This window comes from Diceros bicornis, chromosome 23 (genome assembly GCF_020826845.1).
Source record: "Diceros bicornis minor isolate mBicDic1 chromosome 23, mDicBic1.mat.cur, whole genome shotgun sequence".
Lineage (NCBI taxonomy): Eukaryota > Metazoa > Chordata > Mammalia > Perissodactyla > Rhinocerotidae > Diceros > Diceros bicornis.
In genome coordinates this window covers 22358634-22376405 of record NC_080762.1, presented here as the reverse complement: position 1 = coordinate 22376405, position 17772 = coordinate 22358634, and the positions used below count along the sequence as shown (strand labels likewise).

Genomic DNA, 17772 nt, shown 5'->3' with positions numbered 1-17772 from the left:
AAAAATTTTCTCAGGAGAAACCACAAACTGAAATTTCAGTAGTTTTAGAAAACATGATAATTAATAAACACTACATAATAAAAACCAACGGACAAGGTCCAGCCCAATGGCGTAGCGGCTAAGTTCTCAAGCTCCACTTTGGTGGCCCAGGGCTTGCAGGTTCAGATCCCAGGTGTGGACCTACCCATCACTTATCAAGCCACACTGTGGCAGGCATCCCACATATAAAATAGAGGAAGATGGGCATGGATGTTAGCCCAGGGCAATCTTCCTCAGCAAAAAGAGAAGGATTGGCAACAGATGTTAGGGCTTATCTTCCTCACAAAAAAACAAATAAACAAACAAACCAAGGGACACAGAAAAAAAAAATTCAGAGGGAAATTTATAGGCTTAAATATTTCCTCAAAAAAAAAAAAAAAAGGAAAAAAAATAAAAACAAAGGAAAGAAGAGTTCAACCCAAAAAGTTGAGGGGAAAAAAATGAATGAAGGCAGAGGGACTAAATTATTAAAAATAAATGAAGTCAAACAAACAAAAGTCAGAAAAATAGTGGAACTAGTAAATAAATTCTAAGGAGGCTTATTAGAAAACAAACCAAGAATAGGAAAGGAAAAAAAGACAAAAATCCCTATCCAAATTAATCAAGCCAAAAAAGGACACAGGACAAAAGTACAAATAAACAAAATAAGAAATAAGGGGAAAATAATCATAGAAATAAAGAATATTAAGAGAAATATAAGACTACGTGGGTCAACTCTATATAAATAAATTTGGATGAAATGGTTACAAACATTTACTAAAATTGACCTCAGAAAAGATAGAAAATAGAAAATTTTTGCTTATTAATATTATAATTAAACTTTTTTTAAACTTCTTTAAATTTATAAAATTATCAGCAAACAGAAATCAGTAGCACATTTAAAATCATAATTTACATGATAAGTAGGGTTTATTCCAGGAATCCAAGGATGGTTCAATATTGGAAATCTATTCACATAGTTCATCACATTAAATAATCAAAGATAAATACATTATTATTATCTCAATAAATGTGAAAGAGACATTTGACCAAAAAAAAAGGCAACAATTTTTTATTCACTTTTAAAAAGTAATAAGCAGGAAGTACCATGCTTAAAGAAAAATACTAGAACAGGCTCACTAAGTGCAGCAGCTTCATAACATATCATCTCGTGTAGACTGAACCAATTTCCCATAATTCCTTTTCCCATAGGTTTCCAGTTAAGGTGGGCCACAGGGAGATTTTTGTCTAAGATTTAAAGGGAAGGAATGAAGCAGCAGCCATTTTGTAGCTCACAGACATTGTGCTGCTGCACTGGCTCACCTCACTGGCATAGGGCAGTAGCCAGAATTGCAACTCTTCTACCTTCTCCTGGATTGTCCTTCAGTTTCTCCGAGTCCTAGGCCAGATATGTGTTTAGCTCAGAGCTGAAGGGTGCCAACATTTCCTAGAATTGACATTTGTTTCAAACCATCCTCATGGATTCCAGGTCATGCTTGTGTGTTCCAGCTTGTTCTGCTCTCCCTTCTTTACATCCATCTTACCTTCCTGACTGCTCACTTTGTGAACTTCAAACTCTAGCATTAGACACAAAGACAGTCTTACAGAGATGTTTAACCAGCTCATTTATATACAACTTGCTAATGGTTAAAAACAGGACAAAGATTCCCTTGACCCCTCTATTATTTAGCACTGTGCTAGAGACACTGACCAACACAAACAGAAAGAATTTAGAAGTATACAATTTTTTAAATAGTCTATTTTTCAACATACAAAGACTCAAACTCTATTTGTAGATATACGATTATATGCTTAGAAAACCCAAGGAGACATTACTCCAATTTATAAAAGTAACACAAAGGAAAAAATACCAAGGAAGAAATTTGACAAGAAATGCTTAACACATATATGAAGCAAAATTTTGAAACATTGAGGGACCTCAATATAGACTTAAGCCAATAGAAAGACATACTGTGTTCTTGGATAGAATACCTTTTTTTTCATAAAGATATAGATTTTTTCCAAAGTTAATTTCTAAATTTAACATGATCCCCCCCAAAATATTAACTTTTTTGGAGAGGGTGTGAATAAGCAAAATGATTTTAAAGTTTCCATGGAAAATTAGACAAAAAAGAGTGGACAGAAAACCTCTGAAAGAGAATAAGCAGGGACTAGACAAACTATTTAACTAGACTATAAATATTTAATATTTAAAACAGTTTGATATTGACACATGGACAAAGAAAGACAAATGATACAAAAATAGAAAGTCCTGAAATAGACCCAAATATAAATGGTAATTCATTATATAATAAATATAGCAATTCAATAAATGATGGATCTGTCCTTCTCACTACACATTAGGTTCAACTCCTAATGCATCAGAATTTGATTGTGAAAAAACAGTAAATCACAAGAAAACTAGAAGAAAACATGGGAAAATGCCTTCATCAGCCTACAGAGGTAAAGGACCTTCTAACTGACTTGAAATAATCCATAAACCACAAAAGGAAAGATTTATAAATTTGATATTACAAAATAAAAAACTACTACATGGTAAAAAAAAAAAAAAAGCAAATTCAAAAGACAACCAAACAAACAAAAATCTGTATGCCATTTTGTCATAGACTAAGTGCTGATCTCCCAAATGTGTAAAGAGCTCCTAAAAAAGGACAAAATTAATAACCCAGTGGAAAAATAGTCAGAGTACAGCTCACAGTAAAGGAAATACAATGGCTCCTAAACATCAAAAGCTGCTCAACTTCACTTGCAAAGAGAGAAATGAAGATTAAATCTACAATATCTTATCATTTTTCACCTATCAAAATGGAAAGTATTTGAAATTTTGATTAGTACTTTTGGAGGTGTTATCAGCAAACATCCTTATACATTACTGTACCCCTTATACATTACTGTACTGTACTGTACCTTATACATTACTGTACCCACAGGACAAGTGGACAATAATTATCTATATTACAAACGTGTGTACTCTTAGACACTTTCTTGAATATCACTTTCAAGAGCTGTATTTGTGTGTGTGTAAATGACATGTATAGAAAGTGACTTATTGTCGCATTGTCTGTAATAGCCCAAGTTCAGCTACAACCCACATGGCCATTCATAGCACATAGATTATACAAATTAAGTTACTTCCAACCAATTAAATACAATGCAACTGTAAAATACAAATTGCAGCACCTTTCTGCCATGCTGTGGATATTAAGTGAAAAAGGAAAGCTATAGAACAATGGATATCACATGCTACCTTTTATGTAAAGTGAGGAGGAAAAAAGGGCGTACGATTATTTTTAAAGGTCCAGCATTATGTGTTGCTTGTTTTTCCTTTTTTACTTACACAGCTCATATCTGAATACATTTTGGAAATTTTTATTTTTAAAAAAGTACCCTAAATATATTTTTTAAATACCCTAGATATTACTATGACCCATATAGTATGTGTGTGTTTATTTTACAGTGCACACTGGCAGCTCTTTGTTGTAAAGTTACCTATCACCTACCCTTTACTACTTATATCACGGAGCACCTAGCAGAATGCTTTATACATATCAAAAATAACAATATCAGTAATATTAACACCAGTTATAATCATTGCTAAAAGTTATAAAGCGTCTGCTAGTCTCAATATTTTACATTTTACAAATGTCACTCTATTTAATCCTTAAAACAATCTTCTGAGTTAGGTGACTGAGGGATGGGTCAGTCACGACATCACTGAAGTGGTGGGACTGAAGATTTAGGCAGTCAGTCTACCCCAGGGCCGGTGCCCTTCATCCCCACCACCCTTCATCCTCATCTCTTCCAAGTGCTCAGAAAATATGTGTATTTGTTGTTTGAGTAAATGAATAAATAAGAATTTGCATTGCAAAGGAACAAAATTGAGATGGTGTCACTCAACAGAGTCCCCAGTCTGGGGGGAGGCATACAAATGTAAAAAATTAAAATGCAACCTTTCCTGAGAGAGCTTGTCAGTCAGAACTCTTTTGTTTGAAAGCAAACTGGCTTGAAAACAAGAAGGAAATACTGCGGGTTCACATTATCTGAAAAGTTCAAGGGGTAGATTAGACATGGCTAGATCCAGGGTCACAAAGGATGTCATCGTGACTGGGTCACGCTTTTCCTCCATATGCTGTCCACTATTTCACATTCTCTTTATTTCTATCTGTCTCAACTCTGCTTTCTCCTAGGTTGGCTTTATTCTCAGTCTGACTTAACTATACCTAAGGGACCAAAAACCACTCTATAAAATCTAACTTTTCGTTCCTCCATTCACTGTTTGGGGGTGCATCAGACTTTCTCATGATTTCTTATGACATTTTATTTTATCTTTGTAACTTGGGGCCACATGTAGGCAGAGGGAAAATAATATGCCAGTGAATTTCTACAGAGCACTTCCGGGGAGGGCTGGTAAAACAACAAAACCTTAATTCCATGTAAGGAACAGAATATTTTAGGGTGATTCAAATTTTTACTAAAATAAGGGGGGAAAGAGGTCATTTTAAAAACAAAGTTCATGGGGGCTGGTCTAGTGGTAAGTGGTTAGGTTCTTGCACTCCACTTCCGTGACCCAGAGTTCACGAGTTCGAATCCCAGGCACGGACCAAGGCACCGCTTGTCAAGCCATGCTGTGGAGGCATCCCACATGCAAAATACAGGGAGATTGGCACAGATGCTAGCTCAGGGCCGATCTTCCTCAGCAAAAAGAGGGAGATTGGCATCAGATGTTAGCTTGGGGCCAGTCTTCCTCACCAAAAAAAACAAACAAACAAAATCCAAAGTTTATTTTTCTTAAGCAAACTTGCTGAAGTCATAACTCTAAATGCCATACCAGCAGGTTCACTTTTTCGTCTCATTTGTTGAGGTCACTGAAAAAGAAAATTAAAATATGCCAGCTACCATCACAAGGAAAGGGGAGAAGTTTGAATGGCATAAACTTTGGTTATCAGGTCAAAAGTTCCTCCCTCCCTCTCTGTGTTATTTGTTTTCATTCTTTGTTGCGAAAAAAAAAAATTACTAGTTTGAAAGCCAAATTGGAATAAGTGGTGGAGAATAATTCCATACATTATCTTAATTTCAAATCGAGGGAGAAACTATTGAGGTATAAAGGCCTGATTGTGAAATTGCATACTTTGTCCACTGAGACTATTTATGGTGAATCTTCTCTCTCAGGATGAACACCCCTTGCCCCAAACACATTTGTCATGAATCCATTTGGATGAAATTTCATTTTCTTCCCCTGTATATGCTTAAGATACTACTTCATAGAATCTCTTTCCCATTCATAGGACAGGGAGTGGACAGTCACTTACAAGGACCAAATGTGTATTTTCAAGGAGGAACACACATAGGTTGACCAACTCATTGCAGTTTGCCTGGAACTTTCCCAGTTTTAGCTTTAACTGTCCCAGGAACCTCCTTAGTTTTCAGCAAACCAGTCTCTATCCTTTGTGTTTGGTGTGAGATTTGAGGCAGAGATTAGAAATGGGTCATGTAATCCCCGCGTGAATACTCAATGATTATTTAGCTACTTTGGAGGAGTACCTGTTGAAGATTGCACATTAATCTCTAAGGGCAAAATTTACACTGGGCCCTGGGAGTTTCAAAGAAACAATGTACAAGAGCCCACTAAAATGAGTAAAAGTTAAATATGTCCATAAAACATTTTTTTAAATTGCCAGTTAAAGAAACAACAAATTTACATAAAATACACAAAGAAGGAAGTTAAGCTTTAGCAACTGAGTGGTTTATTGGCTAAAATATAAAAATGCCATGATAGATTTCTCCAATATTGTTCTAGAATTCCTGAATCTAAATGCCAAGGAGCAAATACAATGAGAAATCTGATAGTCTTTTTGTTAGAGAAGGCTCTGCAAGCGAAGCAGCTCCACAGCTACCCCGACTATTCTCTGTCAGCCTGACTTCACATTGTGTTTTCTAAATCTTGCCATTAGGAAATAGAACAGATATATTCTTAATGAGTCATTCTTCATTTCTTCTGGTGTGTTTGGCAGACAGAAATCTACTTTCACTAGAGGGCAAACTATGAGCAGGTGGAACGGGGAAAGCTTTTGTAGGCTATAGGGAATGTGGAGGAGACCGTCTCTGTCACCAACTGTTCATGTACACCCCTGCATTTCAGTGTTCCTTGTAGTTAGGTTGTGGCCATGTGGCTGGTGGCTCACTGATAAGGATGTGAATGGAAGCCCAGCCTCAGGCAGCTAAGACAGATGCGAATTCTCCACTGACTCCTTGGCTGGAAGTGAAGAACTCTGCAACAGTCATTGAAAATGGAAGCAGCAGGACCGGCCCCATGTCTTAGTGGTTAAGTGCACCCGCTCCGCTACTGGCGGCCCGGGTTCGGATCCCAGGCGCGTACCGACGCACCACGTCTCCGGCCATGCTGAGGCCGCATCCCACATACAGCAACTAGAAGGATGTGCAGCTATGACATACAACTATCTACTGGGGCTTTGGGGAAAAAAAATAAATAAATAAAATTAAAAAAAAAAGAAAATGGAAGCAGCTGACTCCCTGAAACATCACTGGAGAGCCACTGAGCCACCAACACCAGCCCTGCACCAGATTATGATGCGAGCAAGAAGTCAACTGCCTACTTGACGGTGTTGTATTAAACCACTGAGAATCTGGCGATTGTGCTACTGACCTATAAAATTGCTTGTTGAAAATAATGAAAACTAAGGTTTTCCATTAAGCCCTTCTACAATTTCCTCTTTGAAAGAAGTATCAGGTGGGCATCTCATGGCGTAACCAACTCAAGAATAGGTGTCATCAGCTCTTTTTGTCCCTGGTAAAGTTACCACTTGGAATGCCGTGTGCTCAGCATGGCGTGAGCGCGTTGCCCAGTTTGTAGTGCAAGAACATCACAAATATTTTCCTTGTATGAGACAACTAGTCTGGACTGCCACTTGTTTTGTCCCCTTTCCCTCAGCTCCTCTTAGCCTCTGTTCTAACCTTCATTTTTCTATTCAACATTACAGCCTGTCATGTTGCATTCAAACAGACGTGCTGATTATGCATTCAAATGACTATAGCAGTAGTAAAATAGACTAAGAAGTAGCCATGGCTTTAATAAAATACTTTTCCTTGACTACAATCCTGTCTTGGGCTATCCCCACAATAAGTCACTGCAGTGGTGGTGTTGTGAAATGTAGATTCACAAAACGTGGGATCAAGCTTGAGCTTCGCTACTTACCTGCTATGTGACTTTAAGAAAGTTACTCTACTTTAAACCTGAGTTTTTTATCTAGAAAATGGGAGTAATGATACCTTATAGCTATTCTAAAAGATGTAAACGAGATAATGCTCGTGGAAGTGTATACTGTAATATCTGGCACATAGTGAGTGCTAAGTAAACATGGGTTGAACGTTCATGAATTTATACAAATAGAAAGCATAAGAGAATTGAAGTGTGCATATTATTTGTAAAAGCTATACACAGTGGTATGCTGGCAAATATTAACAAATGGCTCTCCTGGGGTGGGGGGTGTTGATTTGCAGTGTTTGCTGATTTCCATGGTGTAAACACCCCTACCATGGCCAATTACAAGCTACCAATGTGAGGTCATTGAATGTGGCGTTGAGAAGACATGTCCAGGAGCACACCATCATATAGTATTTCCATTGTATAGACACAATAGACATAAAAAACCTCAACAGCACAAATAATGGCAAACAGTAGAAAACTAATTAATATGTGATGAATTTTGAGTTTTATTACCTTTGGTTTTAATTTAATTTATTAGATTTTAAATTTATAGAACTTAATTTTTATTAAAGTCTATGCATAACACCTGACATCTGAAAATGTAATCGTTAGCCCTTGTGAGCTGGTACAAGCCAGCTCCAGCACACACTATGTCTTAAGTACGTGTCTACTTAGCTTGGCTTAACCCTTAGTAAACTACACACTGTTTCTTCCATTATGTGGGACTCAGTCTTGCCATGGTGGGAGGTCATATGCTGCAGTAGGGAAAACGAGCTGAAACCCAGCTCTAAGATGTGCTAACTCTGGGACCTCAGACAAATGACATAACTTTTCCCAGCCTTATTGTTTTCATCTTTACAACTGAGGATGGGGAGCTAAAAATAATACCTAATAAACTTTTTATAAATCAAAATAATTCATGTAAAGAATTTGACATGACGCCTAACACAACATATGAATTCAATAATTTTAGTACCACCCTCCCCCTTCTCTCCCTTATCCTTTTTGGTCTTTACAGTGTCTAAAGGAAAAATAAATTAACCAAGGAGCCAAACAACAATACCCTTTTGGGCCTGATAAAGAAAAGTCCTTGAACCAGGTAACCTCATCCAGATTGTGTCTTTCGTGTGTCTTTGTTTTCCAGCCAAAAGCAGGTAACTAGAATTACCTAGAATTGGTGCCATAACAGGAGCAATTACCATTTAAGTGAAGCAGCCCTTAAACCAGTGGGCAGATAAGAAACAACCTTCCCTGAATCTTTTGTAAGCACTGGGTCTTAGATCTGGGTCAAGTGAAATGTTGTGTCTGGGTTGTAGGTATGTGTGAGAAAAAAGAATCTTGAAAATGCTAACACATCAAAAGAGAATCCACGACTCAAACTGAGAACGTCTTTCATATATCTATTCTTGACTTTTAATAATTTCAAGCATAAGACAACAGGCTGATATTTAACATAAAAAATTTTTAAATAACAAATGTAAATTTATGCACTGAATGTATAAAAATCACTAATAACTGAGTATTAGATCCCTTTTCTTTTTCATTAAAAAAAGCCTTACTTTAGATTTAGCTCTTAAAAATAATATAAAAGGAGTCAAAAGGTAAAAAGAAAAAATAAAATAAATTAGAAAATAATAATATGAAGTCATGACATGTATTGGCATCTACTGTACCAGCTGCTCAAATATTATTAAGAATTTCTATTTAAAGAAAACCTCAAATGGGTCCATTTTAGCCTTAGCCACAAAAATGTGTTTGAAGAATGAAAATATCCTTTACAGTTCACAATTTTACCTTTGTGTCTTGTTTTCACTCTAGTTGATGTAACCAGCTAGATGTCATCAACACCTTCCATCACCAAACTACCTGGAAGCAAGCTGCAAGCCACTTAATCCTATTTCTCCTTAAAGATATACTACCTGACACTGCCAGTTCCTAAACCCAATATTTACAAATAGCATTAACTTTAATTAAATAATAAAAATATCATCATTGGTACTGGAACACAGAAATTGTTACTAAAATTTAATAACTAATTAGGAATTTATGAGTGTGCGTGATATTTTTCAAGGAACCCTGACTCCCTCTTTTTCTAGTCAACTTTATGTTATCTCCCTCTTCGTTGGCGAGCACCAAAATTTGGGCCTGGGAAATTAGAAAAGGCAAGACCCCCAAAGAGTCAATATTTGGATTAATCAGTAACTATGTTCGAAAGGTTTTACAAAAAATATGGTTCACAATATTAGCTAAAACTCAGTGTTGGAGAGCTGAGCAGTTCCTTACTAGCCAGAGTTACAGAGGGTTGATTAAGGTTGGTTTATTTTTTAACAAATTGCCTCCCTCTGTGCCTGAGCACATGCCAGTGGTGCCTGTGTCCTGTCTCTGTGTGTCCTCCTGTATGTGCAAGGGCATGTGGGTGTGTGAGGGCGAGAGAGGTGCTGCGACTCAAGGATGAAGAGGAAGCCCACAGACCATGACTCGTGGAATTTCACAGGACAGAAATAGTGATTTCAACTAAAAAGAAACATTTGTGGAGTTGTTATTATGGGCCAGTCCCCCTTCCGGGTTCTGGGTCCTGCGTTATGAAGATGAATAAACATAAAATCAGCACTCATGGGGTTTATAACCTATTGACAAAAACAGACGTGCAACCACACGTGATTATAATTCAATCTGCTATTCTATCTGTATTAAGGAAATGAAATGGACGTGCTTTATTTGTGGCGGCATGTACTGAGGCAATTTTGGAGCCCTTTTATACTTAAGGGACATTTGCTGAATAAATTAACAATTCCACCGTAATTAATTCATTTAGGAAGACGAATGATTTGTTTTGCAAGTGTTAGAGCAGAAGAAAGGGACCCAGACGTATCTCCCAGAACATCAGCAATTGAGTACCAATGGTTTTCAGTGTGCGCGCATGCGCGCGCGCACACGGACCCTGAGACACAGCGAGACACAGAGGAGAGGGAGGGGAGAGAGGGAGAACAATCCTGAGGGGCCTCCCGGAGGAACGTCTAGTTGACTCAAGTTATAAAAGTTAAGAAAGGAAGGGGTAAGGAGGATAAAGGGCATCCCAGACTAAGGGACAACCCACAGGCAACGGGGAGGAAAATGTACAGTATCTTCAGGGAACACAGAGGGACCTGTGGCGCTGGAAACAAGGTCCACGTGGGAAGCCGAAAGAGAAGGCTGACTGCACAGCGGTTCGTTGCTTCACTGAGTCCTGGGCTGGGAGTTGGGACGGAATCCTGAAATCCGTGGGAGATCTGGGGAATGACCTATCAGATCTGTGTTTCCATACCACGTGGACAGCAGGGCAGAGGAGTGGACAGGGCGAGAGGCTGCAGATAGGGCAAAGGAGTAGGAAGCGTTTGGAACCTGCAGTGGGTTGGTAAACGTGGGATTATAGAAGAGAGACAGACTTGAGAACTTTTTGTGTCAAGGTTGACAGCGGTTGGAGACCTGTCAGTTGTGGGTGTGTGAAGAAACGCTGAGATGAGGACTGAGCCAAGATGGTACAGAAGCTGCTGTCCAGATGGGGAGCTGCCAGAAGCAGGTGTATGGGGAGAAGACTGAACTTGGTTTGAGGATCAAATAGTTTGTATACAATAGAATCCATGAGGTGAAGAGATACACATAAGTACAACACTCACTGTATAACAGGGCAGCCACTAGCACATTATCAAAATGTGGTACTCTGTACTGAGATGTGTGTAAATGTAAAATACACACTGGATTTCAAAGCCTTGATACAGAAAAAATGAATGTAAAATGCTTCATTAACAATTTTGATGGTGATTACATGTTGATAATATTTTAGAAGTAATGAGCTAAATAAAATATTTTACCAAAATTAAATTGACTTGTTTCTTTTTACTTTTTTAATGTCGCTACTAGATGCAGTTAAATTTACATATGTGTCTCATATAATAATTCTATTGGACAATGCTGATGTAAGGAAAAAAATTCTCCAAAAATATAATTCCTATTACTGAATTATGATAAATCTATGAAGTTGGCTGATTATTTCCTTCTGTCCTGTCTTTGTATTTAACCTTGTACCTCAAAAATGTGTTAAAAGACATGTTTATCTTACTGTGTGGAAGGACTCTGATTATTGAAATGAATCATAAGAACAAAATCGCTAAGAGTTTCATAGAAGGATGAAAATAAAATGGGACAGGGACATCTGGGAAGCAGGTGGGATGGAAAACAGTGGATTTAGAGACAGGCTCTGGGGTTCTACCACTTGCTCTCTGTGTAGCCCCTATGACCTTGGTAAAAAATGACCGCTCTGATCTCATTGTCTTCAACTGCAAAATAAGAACTAGACAAGCCCCATCCAATTTCTGTGACTCGATGCTATAATTTCATGAAACAGGAAGGACTTCATCGGGTTTATAAGCATTAATAGCATTTGGCTAGAAGACAGGGATGGAATTCCATAGGAGGGGAGTGAGTGGGTGTTTACAAAAGCACAAACTCCAAAAGGAGAAAAACTTTTAGGGGGAATAATAAGTAGACCAGGCATCTTAAGGCAGATTTATGGAGGGAAAGTTTGAAAAAGTTTGAATATAAATCATAGAGGATTTCCAATGCCAGACTAAGGAAATAGAACTCACCCTCTAAGTCAGTGATTCTCAACATTTGTCTACACTCCCTAAAAGCATTTGGCAATCTCTGGAGACATTTTTGATTGTCACAACTAGGGGAGGAGTGTTGTTATTGGCAGCTGTGGGGTAGAGGCCGGGGATGTCGCTGAACATCCCATAATGCACAGCCCTCCAAAGCAAAGAATTATCTGATCCAAAGTGTCCATAATGCCACAGTTGAGAAACCTGACTGTAGGTAATAGGGAGCGATTCCAGATTGATGACTCAGTCAGTGGATTGCTTCTCTTTCTATTCTCAGCTATGTGTAATATCTATGCACTTTCATCTAGAGAGCTGAACAATTTACACTCTGTCCCCCGATCTTGCATAGTCCATGGTTACAAATATGCCTACTTTAAATGAAAATAATCATTACAGTGCCAGGGAATTTGCATGACTGATATTCTTCAAGTTGATGCTTTACAGAATTGTGTTTAGCCTTAGAAAGAGAACAGCAATTAGTAGGATGAACCAACCTGTTCTGATTAAATAGAATGTTAATTTAGAAGTGACCTGAAAGTGAACTCTTTTGAAAGTCAGGAATGGGTTTGCATGAATTTGGGATTTTATTTTCAATTTCTTTCTGATACAAAAGATGTTGAAACAGTAAGAGCCAGAAACTGTCTTCATTGAATATCCACCTGGAAGAATAAAATGATAGAAATTTTGGAGTACCTCCAGCCCAATTTTGCAAATTCAAGAGCTGAGCTGTGGAATGGGCTATTGTTTGTCAACCCCCTGGAATCCAGTAGGTTTTAACTAAATGTAACTTCTCCTATTCTCTTGTTTACCTATTCTGTGAAAAAGTGCACATGGGACAAATTATCCTATCCTCTTGAAGCAGACACACAACTTGCAGAATTTTTGCTTTTCAAAACTAAACCCAGTGTATCAGTTTTCAATTCCCAAATTCTCCCTTTCCCATTTCCTTCAAGTTAAAAGTAGGATCAAGACAATGACTTATATAGCTATTAAGAAATATGCAAGGATCATACAATGCACCACAACATTAAGCTCTATCAGTCCAGCAAATACAGAGGCCATCTGGGCACTAATGGACGAAATGAAATGGAGCAATAAAGCTGAGGAAGTGGTATCCTGGTAATTTTTTTCTCTCATGCCATTAAACCTCAAGGATACATTGATAACTCTGAGATTTTTATCCCCAGCCCAGACCTCTCTCCTGAATTCCAGGCTCATCCAGTCACTCGCCTCACTAGCACGTCTACTTCAATTCACGGTATCTCAAAATTACTAGGTACAAGCCAAACTCCTCATTCTCAACTCCAAAACTACTCCTCTGGTGGCCTCTGTATTTCAGTTGATTCATTGAAAAGGAATGAATTCCAAAGGACGCAATTCCATCCTTCTAGTTGTTCAGGCCAAAATCTTTCACTGTGTTATCTTAAAAATAGATCCAGAAACTGATTTGTTTCTTATCCCCTTATGCTTATCCTTTCTACCTTAGAGGAATCTCTCCTCTACTGCAGTCACTAACTGGTGTCCACGCCTCCACTCTTGCCCCCAGAGTCAATTCTCATCACAGTCACCAGGACAATTTTTTTAAAACATAAGCCAGATCATGTTACTCCACAAACCCTTCATTGGCATCCCATTTCACTCAGGGTCAAAGTCAAAGTCTTTAAAACTGGCTACAATGGAGCTTCGAACTTTTTCTGTACAAGGCCAGAGAGTAAATATTTTACATTTTGTGGGCCAGATGGTCTCCATCGCAACTACTTAACTCAAAGCTGCAGCAGACAAACGTAAATGCATGGTCATGGCTGTGTTCCAATAAAACTTTATTTACAAGCAGGAAGTGGGCAAGATTTGGCTAGTTGGCCATAGTTTACCAATTCCTGTTTAAAATTCCCCATTCCTGCTTTATTTTTCTCCATTGCACTTAACACCATCTGACATACTATTACTTTACTTGTTTATTTTGTTCTCTAATTAGAATATAAGCTACATGAGGGTAGGCACATTGTCTCTTTTCTTTATGCAGTATCTCCAGTACCTAGAACAATTACTAGTATGTGGTAGGCATTCAATAAATATTTTCTGAGTGAATGAATAAGTGAAGATGAAGATGCAGCCATGCAGGAAATCATTGGTCTGCTGGCTGAGATGCCACTGCACATGCACAAAAAGAACTAAAACATACAGTCCACTGCACATACTGTGATGCATCTCATTACACTGGGCAAATATTTCCCAACACCACCATCTACATTTCTTGATCATGAGGGTAACTGTAATTAGGACAACAGAAGGATTTCTTATATTTCTGTAACACTACATTTTTCAAAATCACTCTCAACATTTATCATTTCATTTTATCTTGACAACAGACCTATAAGGAGTCAGATAAATATTTTATTATCCACATTTACTAATTAAAAAACAAGACAAAGAGGTTAAATAACTTTCTGAGGGTTGGAGAATTAGTGAGTCCTACACAGAGCCAAGCTAGAACTGAGGTCTAAGGTTGTCCCCCTGAGCGATCACTTCACCATTAGCATTTTTCTCTTCTTGTACATCTGATTCTCAGTAGGTAAGGTGTTATGTTTCACAATAAAAGGGGAATATATTCTGGGAAAAAAATGAGATGAATGTTGTCCCCTGAAATACTTTGCAAAGTTGTGGGAGAGAGCAAGGCAGTTAAATTCACCCATCCCTGAAAATAATAACTCTCTAGGCTTTAATAAGAGAATTACTGGGTGCTAAACGACAATTTGCTAGTAAGAATGAAGAATTAAGGCAACATTTACTGAGGAAGTAGTAAAAAATTTAAAAAACAATCAAGCTTTTAAACTTCTATGACCTCTGTTTCTCTAGAGACCCTTCCACTGGGTTTTGGCAAGGGCACTCACAGTCTTGAAAAATTCTTCTGCATGTTCTTCCAGCTTCTTTCTTAATCAGGGGTTTGGGGAACCAGTATCTGTTTTCTTGGTGGCAAAGAGGCAGGCAGGGAGATTTCTGAATTCCTATTCTGAGGTCAACCATATCCTAAGGGAGAAATGGAAATGTGAAACAATGGTTTTTCAGCATGACATTCTGATTTATGACATTTGGTGTGTTATGGCTTTGTTTCTTTTGGAGATAGCATCAATGTAAATTCAATACAAACACGCATATCTTGCAAACAACAGCTGAAACATGTAGCCTTTTAACACTTGAAAAGTAATTTGCGTCTAAGAGAAAATTTCAACAGCTTCTAGTTTCCATCTTTGGGATCCTCCCTTCCATTCATTATCTATAACAACATAATCAGAAAAATCTTAATAATCAACAATCCACCAGTCAAAAACTTTTAATGGTATCCTAAAGAGTAAATTCCCAATCAGAAATGGCTCACTGAGCACTGGATTGAGAAAGAATCTGGAGCTGCTCTGAGCTCAGCAGGAACAAGATAGGTGGCATGGCTGTGAAATGGGTAAGTAGAGGCACATGCCACAGATTTGTCATTCCGGAAGTTCGCCCTATATTTTCAACCTTCTCTCTCATCACTCCCTGTCAGCTCAGTCTCCCTCTTGCTGCCGAAAACGCTCTGTGATCATGCTTCCCCCTTCCTAGAAGGTTGTTCATTCTGCTGTTTTCCTAAAATTCAGTCCATCTAGTGCTCTAAGGCTCTTCTAGACTTCTATCCTCTGCTTAATTACTCCAGCCTCTCCTGTCAGTAAACCCCAACGCACATTTTGGTCTTTTCTTTTCAATTGAGCGCTTCTTGTTACTTCCTAATACTTAAATATTTCACATATGACAATCTCTCCTCTTTTAACTCCATGATGAAGTTAAGGATTTGAATTTATTTAAATTCTTCAATACCACATTCCACACAGTGAAGGATTAAATATACTTGGTGCATAAAACTAGTGATTAACTTTTTCTTTAAAGTCTTCATATGTTTTTAGTTCTTTGAGTTTGTAGTTTCCCATGAAATAAGACCCAATCTTTTTAGCGTGATACCCAAAGTCCTTTCTGGTCTGGAGAACAGAACTTTCCCCCAGCCTCATTTTGCAATGTTCTTGATGCGGCCTCCCCCTCTACTCACACTGTCATCCCACAAACACACGTACATTCCTAGGGTTAGAACAGCGCTGAACTACTTGACATTCCTCAAATTTGCCTCATTTTATTTCGTATATATATATATTTTTTTTTGTGAGGAAGATCAGCCCTGATCTAACATCCATGCTAATCTTCCTCTTTTTGCTGAGGAAGACCGGCTCTGAGCTAACATCTATTGCCAATCCTCCTCTTTTTTTTCCCCAAAGCCCCAGTAGATAGTTGTATGTCATAGTTGCACATCCTTCTAGTTGCTGTATGTGGGACTCGGCCTCAGCATGGCCGGAGAAGTGGTGCGTCTGTGCACGCCGGGGATCCGAACCCTGGGCCGCCGGTAGCAGAGTGTGAGCACTTAACCACTAAGCCACGGGGCCGGCCCTATTTCATATATTCTTGACATTTCATAACTTTTTTCCTCTGTCTGAATTGCCATTTTCTTCCTGATCTATGTGGACCATCCCTCTTTTCATCCTTGAAAACTCAGCTCAATGACAGCTGCTCTGTGAAGTTTATTCCATCCCTACTGCCAGCCCCACCCAACACGGGGGTACCACCACCACATCTTATACATTCTTCTATAGCCATATCTATCACGCTCTAGTAGTAGAAGTTACTTATTTGTCTGTCTTTCTTTCCTACTAAACAGTGAGATTCTTGATGTCCACATGTTATCCATTATTGTTGGTCAGAAGCATTTAATAAATGTGAAGCATTGTATAAAGTCCTGAAGGGAATTTAAAAATTTAAAAATGCAGAAGCAAGGGTATTTAAAAATTATTTAGGTGGGTTAGGTATGGATACATTAAGAATACTTATAAACAACTTTATATCAGTCAGGGTCCCATCAGGAGACAGAGACCACATCAGTACTTTGAGTAGAAAAAAGTAATATAAAGAATTGTTAATTCACAAAAGGAGATTAGCTACTAAAAGGAAGCTACTAACAGAGAAGTCTAAGCAGTCTAGAATTCACAGATGCAAAAAAGCAGCTACTACCTCTCAGTCGAGGGCAAGTGTATAATAAAGGGACCCAAGACTTAGGAGAGGGCCTCCCCAAGGCTAAGATTAGATCTCTTCAAAGAGGTGTGGTCTGAGGGCTCAACCAAAGCTCGCACAGATGTGGCCCACAAGAGGTGCTCAGAAGCAGCCCCTGGTTGAGGAAAATGAGGCCTGAGACCGTGGCTTAAATTGGTGGACTCCCACACGGAATTAACAAATGGAGGACTGGAACCAAAATGAAAATATCTGCCTGCCGCTATCATCTTGCAGTGTCCCTCTAGTGCTCTCGATTGGCAAAGCCTAGCATCATGACATGCCAGCCCCAGTGGTCTAGTGGTTAAGATTTGCCTCTCACTGCCGCAGCCCAGGTTCATTTCCTGGTCAGGGAACCACACCACCCATCTATCCATTGTCACACTGTGCTGGCTGCATGTTGCTGTGATGCTGAAAGCTACACCACCAGGATTTCAAATACCAGCAGGGTCACCAATGGTGGACAGGTTTCATCAGAGCTTCCAGACTCAGACAGACTAGGAAGAAGGACCTGGCCACTCACTTTCAAAAAAATTGCCCATGAAAACCCTATGAATAGCACCAGAACATTGACTGACACAGTGCCGGAAGGTGAGAGGATGGCCCAAAAAGACCAGGCAAGGTTCCACTCTGCTGTACATGGGGTCGCTAAGAGTTGGAATTGACTGGACAACACTAGCAACAAAGCATCATGACAGCTAGCAAAGGAAAAATGTTTACAGGGTCCAGTTCTATTTTCACAAAGTAGGGCAG

At 38.6% G+C, this 17772-nt stretch overlaps 1 long non-coding RNA gene across 1 annotated transcript in view; it reads right to left on the bottom strand.

Moving 5' to 3' along the window:
* The window catches only part of LOC131420441 (uncharacterized), a 94820-nt gene that overhangs the window by 43365 nt on the left and 33683 nt on the right, over positions 1-17772 (bottom strand). The window contains exon 5 of the long non-coding RNA XR_009223532.1: positions 14793-14928. This is a non-coding gene — a long non-coding RNA (uncharacterized LOC131420441). The remainder of the gene's footprint in view (positions 1-14792; positions 14929-17772) is intronic.